Genomic DNA, 17,057 nt, shown 5'->3' on the forward strand with positions numbered 1-17,057 from the left:
TTAGTGGTGGGTAACTTCTTTATTTTTTGCTTAGCTGGAAAATCCTCTAAATCTGAATGATACCCTTGCTGGCTGGAGTATTCTTGGTTGGAAGTTTTTGCTTTCAGCCACTCTGTTCTGGCCTGCAAAGTTGCTTTTGAAAAATCTGATGGTCTAATGGAGGTTCCCTTGTACATAACTTGAAAGCAGCAAGAGAAAACCAAAGTGTTATCTTTATTGACATTTTAATGTAGTATGTCTTGGTGTGGATATCTTGGGGTTCATCTTACTGAAGATTGGGCTTCCTGAATCTGAATGTCTTTTTATCTCCTCAGGTTAGGGAAATTGTTAGCTGTCTATTACATGAAATAAGTTTTGTACCCATTTCTCTGTCCATCCTCTGCTACTCAAAAATTATTTTCCCCTTGATGTCACATAGATCTTTTAAGCTATTTTCACTTTTTAAAATTACTTTTTCCTTTTGCTGCTCTGTTTGGGTGAGTTCCACTGCCTTTTCTTCTAGGTCACTGATTGTTCTATGTAGTCTACTGTTGAACTCCTTTAGTTCAGTACTTGTGTTATTCAGCTCTGTGACTTCTGTTTGATACTTAGAGTCAATCTTTGCTGATGTCTCTGTTTATCCATGCTTCTCTTGAGATTGGTGAGCATCTTTATGGTCATTACTTTGAATTCTTCAGGTAAATTACTCTTCATCAAGTAAATTACTTTATCGTCATTTGGTTATGTGGCACTTGCTCCCCTGCCCCTCTATGTTTGGTGGTTTCTTCATTGTGCTTGACTCTGTGTTTGTGTCTGTGTATTAGGTGAAACACCTACTTCTGCAAGTCTTGAAGGGGTGGTCATAGGAAATGCTGGGGATGTGTATCCGTCTCCTGTCAATGCAGTGCTTTGGGGGTGGTAACCTGCCAGGAACTGTTATGGATAGTTTGATCCTGTGGGGCACAGAATCCTAAGCCCTATACACTTGATCTTTTCTTCCCCTTAATTATCAGTTGAATAGCTTATTTAATAGTCTTGTATTTATTTGTTAGTGCCACTATTTTTGTTACTACTGTTTTTATACCTACCAATATTTCTGCTTTCCTTATTTTATTCTTCCTATTTGAACTGCAGTTAAGCATTATATTTCTAGAGCTGCACTGCTTAAAGCTAGGATTTTTTTCTGAGCACTTACTGTGGATGCTCATACATAATGTTCTATATTTTTGTTTTCTAGATATTTTGGGATCTTGATTTTTCTCTGGTCATAAAAATCACAGGTTTAAAAATTTTTGTGATGTATAATCAGAATGTGGTCATGTGGTCTGCACTATACCTGTTTCTTGGAATTCTAGGTCCTTTTTATAACCTACCATATGATCAGGTTTTGTAAATAGGCACTTCAAAGTTCTCTGTTTTCAAGTTACATAATTAGAAATCTATCAATTGGATTTCCTTAAGAAATGGTAGTAGGCTTCTCCTATTGTTTTTTTTTTTTTTTTTAACCTGTTTGACTTGCCATGTCCTAAAACTCAGGGTTGCTTTTATTTATTGTATTAAGCACTTGAGAGACCATCCAAAAGATGTAGATTCTCCCTTGAATTTATTGAGACAATTTGATTAAAAACAAAACAAAACAAAACACTGATGCTAGTAGTAGGAGTTGAAACACTGGAGAGAGCATTTTGAGCTTGATAACAAAGCTCAATGCAGGAGATGGATCTTGAAGAGCAAGCAAGAGGTGGGGAGTGTGTAATGGTGCCTTTTAGGCTTTGCACACCATGAGCAGAGCTGGGCTTGGGATGAGCCTGGCATGTTGGGGAGAAGGCACATATCCTTCTAAGGTCTTGGTCTCTATGATTTACTGTAGCAGTTGAATCGGGCAGTGAGTCATTGGGGACGAGACTTTGCTGTTGAACTGACTTATGGATAAGCATCTTTGTTGGGGCCGTCCCAGCCATGTTATCAGTCTACCTTGCAACAACGGAGGACAACATGATAATTTGCTCTTTAGGCTGCCCTATTGGCATGCTCTCAGCTTTGCATCTTCACTGGAGAGCTGAAATTGGCATACACCTCAGTTTGATAGCATTAGCTTAGTATTCAAACATTAATCAGGGATACACAGACATTTCAACTGAAGAATTACAGTGTCTGATATGTACTTGCTATATGGAGTTGTTTTGTCAGATGACCCCAGTAAATTACCAAGTATTGAACACTGATGATAAATCAAATGATGTATGGTCTGTAGGAAGTGAAGGTATTTAAATAATTAAGCAGTTCTTTCTAGAGCCTCTTTTATATGATGATTTTCTAGACTCCAAATCAGTTTTCTTCATCCAGCCTCCATATAATATATAGTTATTTCAAATCAGCTTACTTACTGAGGTTTTTCTAGTAATGGAGCTTTGTCAGCAAAAACTGTGCATACCAGCAAATGGTGAATGATGGGCTTGTGTCAGAAAGGAGCTTGAGAGGTGCTTTCTGTTGTTAGATGGATGGGTCTGGAGCATGAGCTTGAAACTCTCCAACTGTAATAGTTTAAGAGAAAAGGTATGTCTGAAGTAGGGGTGAGGGCTCCATCACTCAAAAGCTGGTATTTTGCACACCCAAGCCAAATACTGCATGTGCTATTGAAATCATGCTTTCATGTTGGGATGTGTGGGAGATGTGTGAACTTATTTAAAAAAAAAATTTTTTTTTTTAACGTTTATTTATTTTTGAGACAGGGAGAGACAGAGCATGAACGGGGGAGGGGTAGACAGAGAGGGAGACACAGAATCCGAAACAGGCTCCAGGCTCTGAGCCATCAGCCCAGAGCTCGACGCGGGGCTCGAACTCACGGACCGCGAGATCGTGACCTGAGCCGAAGTCGGACGCTTAACCGACTGAGCCACCCAGGCGCCCCTGAACTTATTTAATAGAATCTTGGTTGTGGTTTCATCTTCCCAGCCCTTATTGTCTGTTCACTTACCACTGGTCAGGGTAGAATGGCAGGAAGTGTACTAGCTACTGAAATTATAGCAGGTGGGTTTAGCTCTGACCACAACTCTCCATAAACCAGTGCTATCCCATGTGAGTGCTCTAAATGTTCAAGTGCTAAGTGTCTGTGAGTGGTCCGAACTCTGCTGATTGGGGCAAGGGCTTGGAGGAGCAGACTTGGTTAGGGTGGCAGTCATCACTCAATGGGGAAATTGAGGACCAAGCATCATGAGTGAACTGATCGACTTGGGACATGGGGGCAGTCTGAGGGTTTAGGGCACTTTTGCTTTTTTTGGAATTGTGGTTTTAACAGCAGGTTTGTGCTGAGTTTGGTACAGACTAATCTCTCTGTTGGCAGAATGTCATCAGTTGGTTGAACTCCTTTGCTGCCACACTAGACCTTAAGTGTTCCAAAGGGCCGTTGGGGCAGAAACCGGACTTCTGCAAAATGGGCTGTCTGAATTTGGGAGGCTGGGGATGCTAAACTGTGGATGCTCTTCCTCTGTTTTATTTCTGTACTGTGTGTTTCAGTGGAGGTTCTTAGGGGCTATTCAACAAAGCCTTTGCTGTCAGCTAAAAGGCTTTTAGGACTTCATAATCATGGCACAATACCTTTTCCTTTTTCTTTTTCTTTTTTTTTTTTTTAAGAACTCTTTCCTTTCCCCATCTTTTTTCAAATCGTTAGCCTTCATGTGAACTGAAAAGGACTTCAAAACATTGGAAGAAAATAGTCTGAAATCTCAGAGTGTACTTGGTTCCTGGTAGGAACGAAGACTTGATAAAGAGGCATCTTTTGCACTGACAGGTGTTTGTGTGCCAGTGTGGAGAAGGCTTTTGATGACAAAGCCACTTAGTTTTCTATAGCTTACCTTTCCCTTTGTACAGAGGATTTCAGAAAACTCTAATAAAGTAACTAAATAATGGGGATAAAAAGTTAGCATTCGTGTCACCTTCATTTCTTTTTTGCCCATTGATGTTTTGAGACTCACTTTCCAGGCACCGAAAAAGCAAGTGGTGGGCATGAGATGGCCAGTGTCTTGCCATTGTCCCTGTGGTTCTAGGATCTCCTTCTATTTGAAGGTCCAGAGTGAGCAGCAATGCCCTTCCTGAAGCAGCAGAACTGGGGGCTGAGGGGTCTACAGAAAGGAGGGGCTCCCAGGGGAGATGCTGAATTGTCACCTGCCTTGTTCCATGGATGCAGGGTAATTTGTTCTATCATAAAGGCCTGGAGCCCCCTTAACCCTTGACATACAGTTTTCTTTACCCTCCTAGAAACCAGCAGAAACTGGCAAACTATGACTGTAGTCATGTGTTAACTCCGTTCTCACATGAATCTCAGAGGAGTCTTCTCAGATCTTGTGCTCTTTTCCCAGGAAGATAAATCACACAAGTTACAGCCAGAGGAATAAATCATGCTTATTTGTTACTTAATGTGGTTCACGAAGAGCAGGGAGGAACCTGCTTATTTAACTGCCCCAAACATGGTTGGGACATCTTAATTTGCAGCAGTCACCCCATTGTGGGTAGAACTTTCTATGCTAATCCCTTTGGACTTTTGTGGGGGAAAAACCCCAGAAGGAATCTTACTAGTAGAGGACAAATAAAATGAGTGTTGCTGACTACAGTTCTAAGTGGAAAATAAAGGTGTAGTAGAGAAACTGTCTGTGAATTGATGTCCAGTAATATCCATCCATTGTTTCATATGAACAAAATTGGGCCAAGCCCAGAAAATGGATTCAACTCTGGTTTTGGTAGTGATCTCCAACAAGTTCTTGCAGCTGTATGTGGAAGCTATTCCTTTGGATTTCAGGTTGGTTATTTGGAGTCATCACTCTTTAAGACTCTCATAAGAGAGGACACTAGGCTGTGGGTGCCGCCCACACCTGGGAATGGTTGACAGGTTTGTGTAAAGCCAGCATTGGATGGATGTGTGAGCTAGTTGGCTATAGCCTTATCAGTTTTCAGAGGAGGAGCATAAGTCACTGAGTCTGTGCTCCTTGGCTCCTCTTACCAAGCCTTGTTACCACCAAGAAGCATTAGTTTGGGGGTTTGTGTTTTGTTTCTGAGGGGGGCCTTAGGGCTAGAACTAGACCATGGAAAATGGTCCTAGGGGGTGGGAAACCCAGGAGTACTGTGTTAACTAGAAATGCTACAAGCTTATCTGATGACTTAATGATACTATGTAGGCAAGTATAATAGATAAGAATACTGGCAACCTTGATTTTTGTTCTGTGCCAGGGACTGGTGCTTAGTACTTTGTATATGCTCTTATTAAACTCTTAGAGCAACCTAATGGGATATTAATAGAAGCAGTAGTGGTAAATAGTTATTATAGCAATTACTGTGTCTGCTTTATGTGGATTGTCTTGAGTCTCACAATAATCCTATGAGCAAGGTATTATTATCTTTCCCATTTTCTAGATGAGGAAACAGGATCAGAGCGGTTACTGTAAGTTTGCCCAAAGAGGCGGAATATGAATCAGTCATCTGATGCTGAAGACTGTGCATATATCAGCCATGATTTTCCCACCCTTTCTGATCACATATGGTTAGCTAAACAGAAGCATTTTCTAATGGGTGGTTAATGAATAATAGGTTGTAATGATTAAGTGAGAAGTGTTTTGGCCAAGGAGATGCATGCTTGTGTATGTGCATGTATGATACATACAGTGAACTTCTGATATTCTATTTTGGGAATTACCCTCTGACTGTGAATGCCAGAATATCCTCTTTTTTTTTTACCCAGAACATTTACACTCTTGCCTAGCTGTTGGGGTTGAGGAATAGAAACTCATTTAAAAGTAATTTTAAGTAGAATTTCTTTAGGGAGATGAAAATAAACCCGCAGTTGTAGAACATTACAACTGAAAGAGCATCTGGAAACAAGTAAGTCATTTTGTTTTAGAGAGGAGGCTCAGGGCCTCCAGGGGAGTGTTCATTGGCTCAAGGCCTCTGATCTACTAGTGCTAGATTTGGTACTAGATGTTGGGATGCCTGTCTCTTGGTTGAGTGTTCTCTCTCCTGTATGACCTAACCACTCCATGGAATAAACTTTGAAGCCCCAAAGACAAAACAAAGGAAAAAAACTCTGAAACCAAAAAGAAACGGTGTTGTGATGATCTGTTTTTGAAATTATGGGTATCGCTAATTCTCCAATGGTGTGGCTAATTTGTAGTTGAGTGTCATGGTATTTTAGATTCTTCGGGGTTGAGGTCACATTGGCTATATGGAAGCAACCGCTCCCATCTGATTCCTTGCATCAGGAGCACAATAATACATTTCCCTCTAACACGGAGAATATTTTCATTGGCCTAATGGACCAAGATAGTTGAGGAATTAAATTGACCTCCACTCCCCTCTACCTCATGTCACCAGGAGGGAAAGAGTCAACATTATTCATGGAAATGCATTTTCTTTGAAGTCAGAATTTACTTTTTTAAAGGAATGTTCTTTCCTGACTTGGAAGAATTCTTATTTGGGCACAAGCATTTTATTGTGTAGCTTTGTGCATTATCGCATTGAGTGTGTTGCTATTGCTCCCACCAACTGTTTTCTAAGACATTTTGAGGCTGTGCTTGATATTGTAAGGAAAGTATTTGTCACTCGGACTCTCAGAATTGAATTTGCTTGAATTAATTATGATTTCCACTCCGTCCCCCTGGGCAGTATTATGGGGGAGAGGTAATCCTTTCTGATGTCGTATAGAAAATCAATTCTGGCCCATGGCACTGGCTAGTTGGTTGAGTGGGGGAACTTGTCACCCACTGTATGGTCTTTATTTTCCATTTTCCTTGGCCCTTTATGTGTGTGTATTTCCCTGGGCTGGTTTAAGAAGCTGCCAGGGCTAGGGTGCTGTGCTTGAAGTGATGAACAAGGATACTCTCCCCATAAAGAAAACCACAAGGGCCCCAAGATGGGTAATAAAAGGCCTTGTCCATTGCCTTTCTTGTGGAGTCTGCGTTGTTTTGAGTGTTTTCCACTGAGAAACACTCTCTGCCTTTGGTCTAGGTGGTAAGACAAGTTGAAAGGTACTGGGTCATATGTAGGGATTTGGTCTTAACTGGTTTGGGAGTTTTTTTGTTTTATTATTCCTGGCAGACTCCCCGCCCCCTCCCAACCCCTGCGTCCTTAGAATGCTTTTCTCCTTACTTTTAAGATATTAGAGTCCTTCTCCTTGTTTTAAAAATACACCATAAACAAACTTAGGAGGCCCAAACAACTGATGGTAAATATTTGAACAAAATATGACAAGCATATGATAGATATCCTTACTACATAAATAGCTGCTACAAAAAATAACCACCAAACACCCTGTTGTACATCCATTAGAAAGGAAATAAGTTTTAAATGCCTTGGGAGCATACTCTCAAGATAAAGCTGAGCAAAATAGCAGGACACGGAACTGAACACAGATGTAAATGTTAATCTGCATGCACTCAAAGGGCTGAAACTTCCCTTTTTTTCTTACTCATGTGTCAGGAAAGCCTTACAAGTAGTTTCTACCTTGGCATGTGACCGTGGTGCCTTAGCTTTGCTATTCCAGCCAACTGACCCTTTTGCTGAAAGTTTAATAAGGGATAAATTCACATGTGAATTCATAATCCCCTTATCTGTGCTAAGAGCATTCTGTAATGAGCCTGCAACAAAGAGAATCTTACATCTTGCCATTTTGCTCTGAAACCACCTCTTGGCCTCCTTCCTACCTTCCCTATGCTTCCTGGTTGGACATGTTAGGCATCTGCCCATTGCAGAGTCATCACCTGCTTGCAGTATGTTAAGTGATGTTATAAATCAGTGGACTCAAATTTCCTACCAGTCACATTGAGGCATTTAAGGAAGTATGGCATGTGTGAGTGGGGAATATATTTGAGCTTATTAGAGAAGCAAACAAGGACTTGTTCTCTTCTAGTATTTATTAATTTTGAGACTTACTCTTTTATGTAGTGTGACTTTGACTGTAAATCCAAAAGCAAAGTCACAGGCTACAGTTTTAAGTTTTGAAGATTTATTGTTAAAATTTGCTCTCTCCCTAATGCTTTTATTATTTACTCTTCTCTTCCCTGTCCATGGTGTGGGTTACAGTTAATGTTATCTACATATGTCTATAAATACTGAAAATATTTTTGATACAATGTGCATTTAATCAACTTTTTGTTACTGTTACGCCGTTTGTGTGGAAGAAAATTGTTTCTGTCTTAATGTTCTATTGAAGTGCCTTTGGAGTGATGATATCATAATCACTTTAATACATTTAAAAGCTTCAAGGCTTAGCATTTATTGAACAAAGCTCATTGAAGGAATATAACGGATGTCTTGAGGCTTTCCGCTGCTGTAAAAAGGACAGTATTGTTCATGGCCTCGGTAAAAGAAAATCTGAATTTTTATTTTACTTTGCACCACGTTGAAATTATATCTCAAAAGCTCTTCAAGTGCAACTAACAAAGGGGCTGTTTTTATGAATTGTTGTAATTGCAGATCTCAGGGCTGACTGCTGTGAGTTTAACATTAATAATGGACAGCAGTTTAAAACTTTATCACCAAAATCCAACCTCACATCCTAAAAGATAGCATTCCCTTCCCATTTGGATGTCCTTGGAGAAGGAGTCCTCCACAGCTGGGAAGTGAGTAGAAAACTTTATTCTCCAGAATCTCAGAATTCCTGGCCCTTGGGGATCTCTCTGAAGAAGCCTTGTGAGTGAAGGGAGGACTGAGGATTGTGGAGTTCTGAGGTTGGGATGTGGGTGTGTGTGTGTGTTTAGCCCATGAAATCAGAATGGGGATATGGCAGGTGGGATGTCAAGGGAGCCCCTGAGAATCCTTGTGGATTGGATGGAGGGGTGTTCTCTCAGGATTCCTGGACTGACAAGACAGCCAAGGTGGGCATGCTCTGAAGCCACTCCTCTAAAGAGATTGTTGAAGAAGCTCCCACTGCTGGAGATGAAATGGAAAATATTCAGTCCTTTCTCCTGGGTAGAGGTGGTGAAGTCATGTCCTTGGGAACTGGCTTAGACCTTTAGCTTCCACTTGGATGCTATTGGGTAACTTGCTGCTTGACTTGGAATAACATGTGGTAAAACATCCCCATGGGTGCAGGTCTCCTCTCAGAAATTTGAGTATCATGCAGTCCTAACTTGGGAGAAGAGTACCTGGAAAGACCAGTCACCATTTCCTATTTCTTATTCCCTGGTGCCTCATTATGTTGCTTCTGGTCTTGAGACTGCCTGCCTGACTTATTTGAAATTCACATGTTTAAAGCCTACATGTTTCCCTTTAGACTTTTCTTAAGGGAAAGTAAGCATGTTAGAGTTCACTTGCTATGAGGTGGGGCTTCTGAGGCCTAATTAATTATGAACTCACATGTGTCTTACCCTCTCCTATCAGGTACAGTGCCCTGAACAGGTGACTGTGCTTGAAATGATGGATTTGATTTAGTGGTTTGAAGAGGATGGGCTTTGACTTGTGGCCTTTCCCAAGTGAAGAGCTGCGGGAGCTGCTACTTCTAATATTGAACCCTTTCTCATCTGGGTGGTAGCGGCTAGAGACCAGAGCTGTGATTAGGGTGTGGTACTTTGACCACCAGTTGTCAGAAACCACTTCTTACAGATTTATCCAGCCATCTGTATCAGTTAGGAGTAGGTTCAGTTGCATAGGGTAGATAATCATAATTACCTGCATATTACCTAAGGTTCACATTCATTTCTCTCTTGAGGTCTAGAGGTTGACAACCTAGGGCTGATATGGTAGCTTCATGGTATGAACAGGGGTCCAGGCTACTTCCATATTTCCACTCTGCTGTCTCAAGCATTTCTTGGACTGAACCTCATAGTTGAAGATGGACATCGTTCAGGGGCAACTGGGTGGCTCAGTTGGTTAAACATTTGACTCTTGATTTTGGCTCGGGTCATGATCTCCCAGGTGGTGAGATTGAGCCCTACGTTGGGCTCTGTGCTGACAGTGTGGCGCCTCCTTGGGATTCTCTCTGCCGGCCCCTCCCCCCACCTCTCGTGCGCGGGTGCTCTCTCACACACTCTCTCTGCCCCTCCCTGTGTATGTGTTCTCCCTCTCTCAAAAAAATTTAAAGATGGACACAGTCGAGACATCATATCCACATACCAGACTGGCAGCAGGAAGAAAGGCAAAGGGCATTCCCTCCTTCCTCTTAAGAACTTTTTAAGAAGTTTCATGCAGCAATCTGTATGTAAGTCCACACCTAGCTGCAAGGGAGGCAGAGAACTGCAGTCTTTAAACTGGGTGACAGTGGGCCCTGGCAAAACTTGAGGGGTCCTGTTCCTGAGGGAGAAGGGAGACTGGATATTGGATAGGCCACCTGTAAACTGCCATACTAGGTATCAGTTCATTCATCTGTCTCTACCCCCTTTCCTTCCCCCGAGTGCGCTCACTTTACCATCCTGTCCACTGTAGTTGGAATGCCCCCTCCCTAGTTCTATACATGCTCCAGACTGGACTTTTACTACCACTTTTCCTTTCCAAGGTAGCTTTTGATGGTTTTAACCTACTTTTACTGACATTAAGATAACAGGGATGGAGGAAGCCTTGAGTGCCGAGTTTTTATTTTTCTCCTAACATTTTTATTCAGTGGAAACATCAAGGCTTGCCTTAAAGAAGGAAAGGTGACCAGAGAGTTGCCAGAGTGGTTCCTGAAAGTGTCTGAACTTTTTGCCCTTCCTGGGTTCACAGTTGGCATTCTTGTCCACACCTGTAGGCACCTGGGCCAGAGGGCAACCCCCTTGAAGTCCAGAGTCCTATGGCTTGTGGCATGAAGTGCTCTCTACTCCACCAAAATCCCCAGAATATGGAAGTCCAGTCCAGTGTCATACATGCTCCTTCCCATGAACAGACACTTAACAAATTTTTCCAACAGAAGATAAAGGTGATGCCTCTCGGTAAGTTGGCTCTGTTTAGTCTCAGCTGTTGCAAACTCAGATGGTGATGTTTATGGTAGTCCCCAAGTCCTTGGGAAGACCGCCCCCTCCACTGAGAACAAAGGTACTTTGAGATGGGATGATGCTGTAGATGGCAGTGCTGTGTCCCTTCTTACACTCCAGTCCATCCATTCTTCATCCTTCAGCAGCAGTGGAATTTTCCAGACTAGGAATTGGGATATGTAATATGATGAGTTATGCCACCCCTGAAGACAAAGGGCGGTCTGGGTGATAGGTTTTGCATTCTGCAATGCTCGCATTTCTGGATAATGTTGACAGCTTTAAAGTCTATGGGACAGTGTATTTAAAATAGACAATTTAACCAAGTTCTAGGAGCTATGATCTTGCTTCAAGAAGCTTTGAAGAGATTTGACTTCGGAACCCTGGGAGATCTGGGTTCAAAATCTCTTGCTGTGTGGCTTTTGGGGGATAACTTTAGGCCCAGTTTTCTTAAATACCAAACAGCCCTAATGAGATGTAACTCCAGAGAATGAAATTAGAACCATATGTAAAGTGCCTGGCACATAGTAGGTCCTTAATAAAAGTTAATTTCTTGTTTATGCAATTCACTCATCCAAGTGCTTAGTAAAAATATTTATTTCATGATCAAAAGCTTTTTAAAAAATTGAGCATTGTATGTAACAATTGAATATATCACATTGAATAACCCTAATCTTACTGTATGTGGCTGAAGATGTTCATGGGCATAGGCTGTCACATGACTACTTTCAAGCAGCCCCCTTTTCCCTTTAATAATATGAGCATACAATGAAAACACTCTTTGATAAAGAATAACATAGGTGTACCAAAGAACGGATGATTTCTCAACTGAAAGTATAACCTGCCATTAGCACACTTTAGGCAGTGCAGTTGAAGAAGGCTTCTAGTTGTGTTTTGTATCTTCCTGGCTCTCAGACCTCTATGAAAATCTGAGAACTATGGATCCTCCCTTCAGAGAAATGCACATATACAGGTGCATGGAATCTTTCATAAAACTGCAGTTGATCTGTGGACCACATTATTTCTGATGTTCTACTCCTGCCTTCCCTCAAGAATCCTGGATTAAGAATCCCTGCGTGAACTATTGATTGATGGTTTTTTTTTTTTTTGACTGTAGATACTGTTACTAAATGGGGAAGAGAAGGAAATGGTGAGGCCACACCTAGCATGAGAAGCAAGTAGTTGAGATAATGCCTGAAAGATAAATACTCTGTTGCACATCATTGTAGCATTCATGATTCCAAGGTCTACAAGAAGTTAAGAATGGGAAGAGTCAAGTTTGTTTTTCTCACTCTAACTTTTTATTATGAAAAATTTCAGGGGTCTGGGTGGCTCAGTCAGTTAAGACACATTGCGGGTTTGAGCCCCACGACTGGCTCTCTGCTGACAGCTCGGAGCCTGGAGCTGGCTTCAGATTCTGTGTCTCCCTCTATTTCTGTCCCTCCCCAACTCATGTTCTCTCTCTCAAAAATAAACATTTAAAAAAAATGATAAAAATTTTCAGTGGTACGGAGAAGTTGAAAGAATTGTATGGTGAACACACATACACCTGACATCAAAGTAGCATCCAGGTTCTTCATTACCATTTTACTATACTCACTTTATTCTACCTCCATCCATCCATCAGTCCATCTTTCTTTTTGGTGCATTTCAATGTAAGTTGCAGATATCAATACCCCTCACCCTAAACATTCAGCAGCATATCATTTACTAGAGTTCAGTATTAGTTTATTTTTTTCTTTTGAGAAATGGACTAGCTCTAAGTGTACCATTTCTGAGTTTTGATAAATGGATGCATCTATGCAATCCAAACTCCTATCAAAATGTAAAACTTGTACCAAAAAAGTGTCCTGATTCCCCTTCCTAGTTACTCCCTGATTCTTCTCCACAGGTAATCACTCTTCTGATATTTTTGCCATAGTTTGATGGGACTATTTTAAGACTTGATATAATTGGAATCCTATAGTATGTTTTTTTGTGAATCGTTCATTAGCACCATGTGTCTGAGATTCACCCATGTTGTATATACCAGTAGTTTCTTCTTGAGTGGTCTTCCAATGTATGCGTAGACTGTAGTTTGTCCATTCCTTTGAAAATCAGAGCTGTTCTCAGGTTTGAGCTAACAAGCTGCTATGGACATTTGCATATAAGCCTTTATGTATGTGTATATTTTAATTTTTCTTAAGTATGTGGGGTGGAATTTTGAGGCTTTAGGATAGGTGTAAGTTTAATGTTAAAGGAAGAAATTGCCAGACCTTTTACTGAAGTGGTTGTTGCATTTTCACTTCTACCAACAGTGTATGTGAGTTGTAGTTGCTCTGCATCCTTGCCAGCATTTGGTATTATCAGTCTTTTTGGTTATAGCCCCTCTGGTTTGTGTATAGTGATAGCTCACTGTGGTTTTCGTTTGCTTATGGCCTGGGGCTCCAAAACGGCCTTTCCCTGGGCTCCTGAATCCCCCTTGATCTCAGAGACCTTATCTATTCTTAGGGGGTGTGTGGGAATAGCTAGTGAAAATCTTATGGGGCCATAAAATTTCCTGCAGGGTTTTAAACCCCCTTAAAGTTCTGCATGGCACAGAATGTGCATGTCTGTGGACAGCCACAGTCACTTCATGATGATATGGCTGCAGGAAGGACACTGGGAGCAGTAAGGCAAGGTGTCCATCTTCCCAGATGGAGCCATGTGCGTGCGCGGAGCTCCTTGACACAGGGAGCTTGGAGAGTCAGCAGCTGGAGCCTTGCATTCAGCCTCGTGTCACAACATTATCAGAGACTTGGGGAAACTGGCCAGAGTTCAGAGAAGAGCAGCTAGCACGATTAAAGGGCTTGGAGGGATTAAGGGATTGATTTATGAGGAAAGATGAAAAGAACTTAATGTGTGCTGCTTGACTAAGTGGGTACATGATAATAGCCTGCAAACATCTGAAGGGTATAAACACCGGAGAGGGAGAGGAATTAGCAGAGGGTGAGGAAACTGATCCAGGCATAATGGGGGAAATTAAATGGGGGAGGGAGGATGGGGTAAGTTGGCAAAGCAGTGGCAGGGGTGTGACCTTCTTTGAGAAGTCTGAGAGGGGGTTGAGTTATTAGTTTGGGGAAGATGAACCCCAGGAAGTGCTGTGGGGTTGCCTCCTAAAGCAGCCAGGTAGATGGACATAGTTGGGTGCCTACTGTGTGCTGTATGAAGCAGGACCATGTGGGAAATGGGAACCTGGAGGCTAGAAGGAAGGGAGGTAATGGAAATGACCTGGACAGTGAAGTCTAGGCATTTCCTTAAGTCTCTTCTCCCTGGCAGTTCTGGATGGATCAGAGGCACTGACAGTTTGGTTTTGCAGCCAGTTTGCTTGGGATGAGTAGTTTCTACCCCATGTGTCTGCCATCTTCCCCAGTATTGACCTTGTCCTAAAATGCAGCTATCCTTGGCAGGCCATGGTGTTGGTTTCTCATTGCCGGTCTGGATGTGTGGTTGGGAAACAGTGCATGGACTGCTGAGGAGGATGGGAAATGAAACCAACCTGCCTGTGGTCAGACTCTGGCTTCTACTTGCCAGCTGGGTGAGTGGGCCTAGTTTCTGCTCTGTGGACCTCCATTTCCTTTTCCCGTAAGATGGAGTTAACAATGGCAGCTTGCTTCAGAGTTGTGCTGAAGCTGACATGGAAAAGTGGGTGCAAAGTGCTTAGCATAGAGCCTGTCAAAAAGTAAATGCTCGACAAAGGGTGGTTTACTGCTAATGTATTTAAACGACTATCATGACTATCATTATCCTGGTACTATGACTCAGGTCTGGAGCCTGCCTGAGTAGTGCCTTTGGCATGGAGACAGCCCCATCTAACATAGCCAATAGGGAGGTGCTCATGATAGGTTAGGAGTGGGAGGGGATGTTTGCACCCCAAGAGAAGGAGGCCACGGGTAACACCCTGGTCTTCCCTGCAGTAGCAGAGTTTGCAGAGATGGTCTTTAGTCAGAGCCAAGATCTGCACACTACAGCAGCAGACTAGGCTGGGAGAAGAAACCTTGCTCATTCCCAGTGTCCAGCCTGGTGCAATGGAAAGATAACCAGGAGTCAGTAAACATACATTAACTTCTGCCCAACTTCCAGTTTCCTCAGTGGTTGGGAGGAAAGGGGGGAAAAAAAAACCCAAAAAGGTGAGGGGGATTAAACTCGTGTTTCTTAAACATTTTTTTTCCTGCCAAGCAAAAGGCAGGTTATATAGGATTTGAGTATGTAGAACAAACGGCCCCAAACTGAGCTGCTTCTGAGTGGGGTGGGAGGCTGGAGTCTCCTTTGACTGATCCTCCATCTTTTGTGGTAGTCAGGAGGGCACTCAGTGACTTGCTTAGCTCTGTGGAACACTGTAGTCACATGTAGTTGAGCTCTTTGGGATGGTTACTGTTCTGGTGACAGCTGAAATAAATTGTTGGCTCACGTTTGCTAAATGCTTTGCATCTATTAGCTTCAGATGAAGACACTGAGGTTGAGAGGTTAAACAAGGATTCACAGCTGAGAAGTGACAAATGCTAAGAGTTCTTTCAGCTCTGAAGTAGTCAAATTCAGTTTCTCCTACAGGTTTTCAACTGATATTAGATAATCAGTAAATACTTAGCAATGTGAGTTGATCTGTTAGGATTGATTTCCCCAACTCCAGAATGAGGCCATGCTACCTGCTACTGGTCTCCTGGACGGATGCTCAGATCCCTTAGTTGGTTGTATCTGTTGTAAGAAATAGACTTTGCCACTGGGGGTGCCAGTTTCATGACCTCTTTTAAGAACGCACATCTGGGGGCACCTGGGTGGTTTAGTGGGTTAAGCGTCCACTTCAGCTCAGGTCACGATCTCACGGTCCGTGAGTTCGAGCCCCGCGTCGGGCTCTGGGCTGATGGCTCAGAGCCTGGAGCCTGCTTCCGATTCTGTGTCTCCCTCTCCCTCTGCCCCTCCCCCGTTCATGCTCTGTCTCTGTCTCAAAAATAAATAAAACGTTAAAAAAAAAAGAATGCACATCTGGGCTTCAAACCAAAGTATGGCTTCTGGGGTCCTCCAGGATTCAGGGTGCTGGGGTGCTGTTTTTTTTTTTTTTAACACATCTCTTTGCCTTTTCTATCTATCACTCTAGCTCTACCAGAAGTCTGTCTCTGGTTTACCCTTTTCTAATCCTATGATAAATAAGCATCCTGAGTAAACTGTATATAATTTTTTCTTTGAAACAAGCATTTTTGATTTGCAGTCTCCGTTGAGAGTGGATAACCTCTTGTTCCATTGATTGGAATTCATATTTATCCTGTTGTAAAACATGTTCCCTTATTTGCCTGATAGGTGTATATTTTTTTCTTACCAGTAAAGATCTAAGTGACCTAATACATCTGTAAAAGTGGTGGGCTCCATGTGTGTGTCTTGTCCATTTCAAGAGAGACCAGAAGGAACTCGAAAGAGGGAGTGGGCTTGTCTATAGACGTGGAGGTGGGGTCAGCTCATGAATATTTGCTGGTGGCTTTTCTGTATTGAAGATTTTCCATGGTGAAATTTTTATCCTAGACTCCATGACTTACCAGAGAGAATACAAACCAAGTATTAACATTAACCAGAGCCCAGCATAATCAGGAGGGTGGATCTGCTATACAAATAAACATAACCAATATAGGTCTCAAACCAGATGCTAATGAGGTTTGAATTATTCTATTAGCCAGAGGAGACTAATTCCTATTAAACAAGCCCCCAAATCGTAGTGGCCTAACATGACATAAATCTGTTCATTGTTCTCCAGTCTAAAGCAGAGGGTGTGTGTATGAGAGGAAGAGAGTTGGGGAAGGAGAGTTGTTTCCTGACATCATTCAGGAGCCCGGGAATGATTTCTTTACTGCACCTTCCCTTTGCTCTCTTGTTGGAGACTCCTTAGTTCTTCTAGTGGATGGGGAGAGAAAATGTGGAGAAGACAAACTAACTCTTAAATGCCTCAGCCCCAGAGTTGTGCACCTCCCTTCTTTTCACATTTCACTAGTAAGAATGTGTTCTATGGCCCCACTTTCTTGAAGGGAGTCTGGGAAATGAAGTCCAGGTGTGTGCCCAGGAAGACGAGAACAGAACAGTGGTGCAGCCTCATTTTTTCTGTAGCACTGGGTATTGAAGATGATCCATTTCCTCATTCCCCAGGTG

The 17,057-nt window shown here is 42.3% G+C and overlaps 1 protein-coding gene and 1 long non-coding RNA gene across 9 annotated transcripts in view; both read left to right on the forward strand.

The window, feature by feature from the left end:
* Positions 1–17,057, forward strand: part of LRMDA (leucine rich melanocyte differentiation associated) — a 1,031,966-nt gene that overhangs the window by 67,487 nt on the left and 947,422 nt on the right. The gene's annotated exons all lie outside the window — the stretch shown is intronic.
* LOC128312576 (uncharacterized) lies at positions 226–15,897 on the forward strand. The gene is made up of 2 exons (XR_008292051.1): positions 226–2,652; positions 2,884–15,897. It is a non-coding gene; the product is annotated as an uncharacterized LOC128312576 (long non-coding RNA).

The sequence above is a fragment of the Acinonyx jubatus genome, chromosome D2, assembly GCF_027475565.1.
Source record: "Acinonyx jubatus isolate Ajub_Pintada_27869175 chromosome D2, VMU_Ajub_asm_v1.0, whole genome shotgun sequence".
In the NCBI taxonomy this organism is placed as follows: domain Eukaryota; kingdom Metazoa; phylum Chordata; class Mammalia; order Carnivora; family Felidae; genus Acinonyx; species Acinonyx jubatus.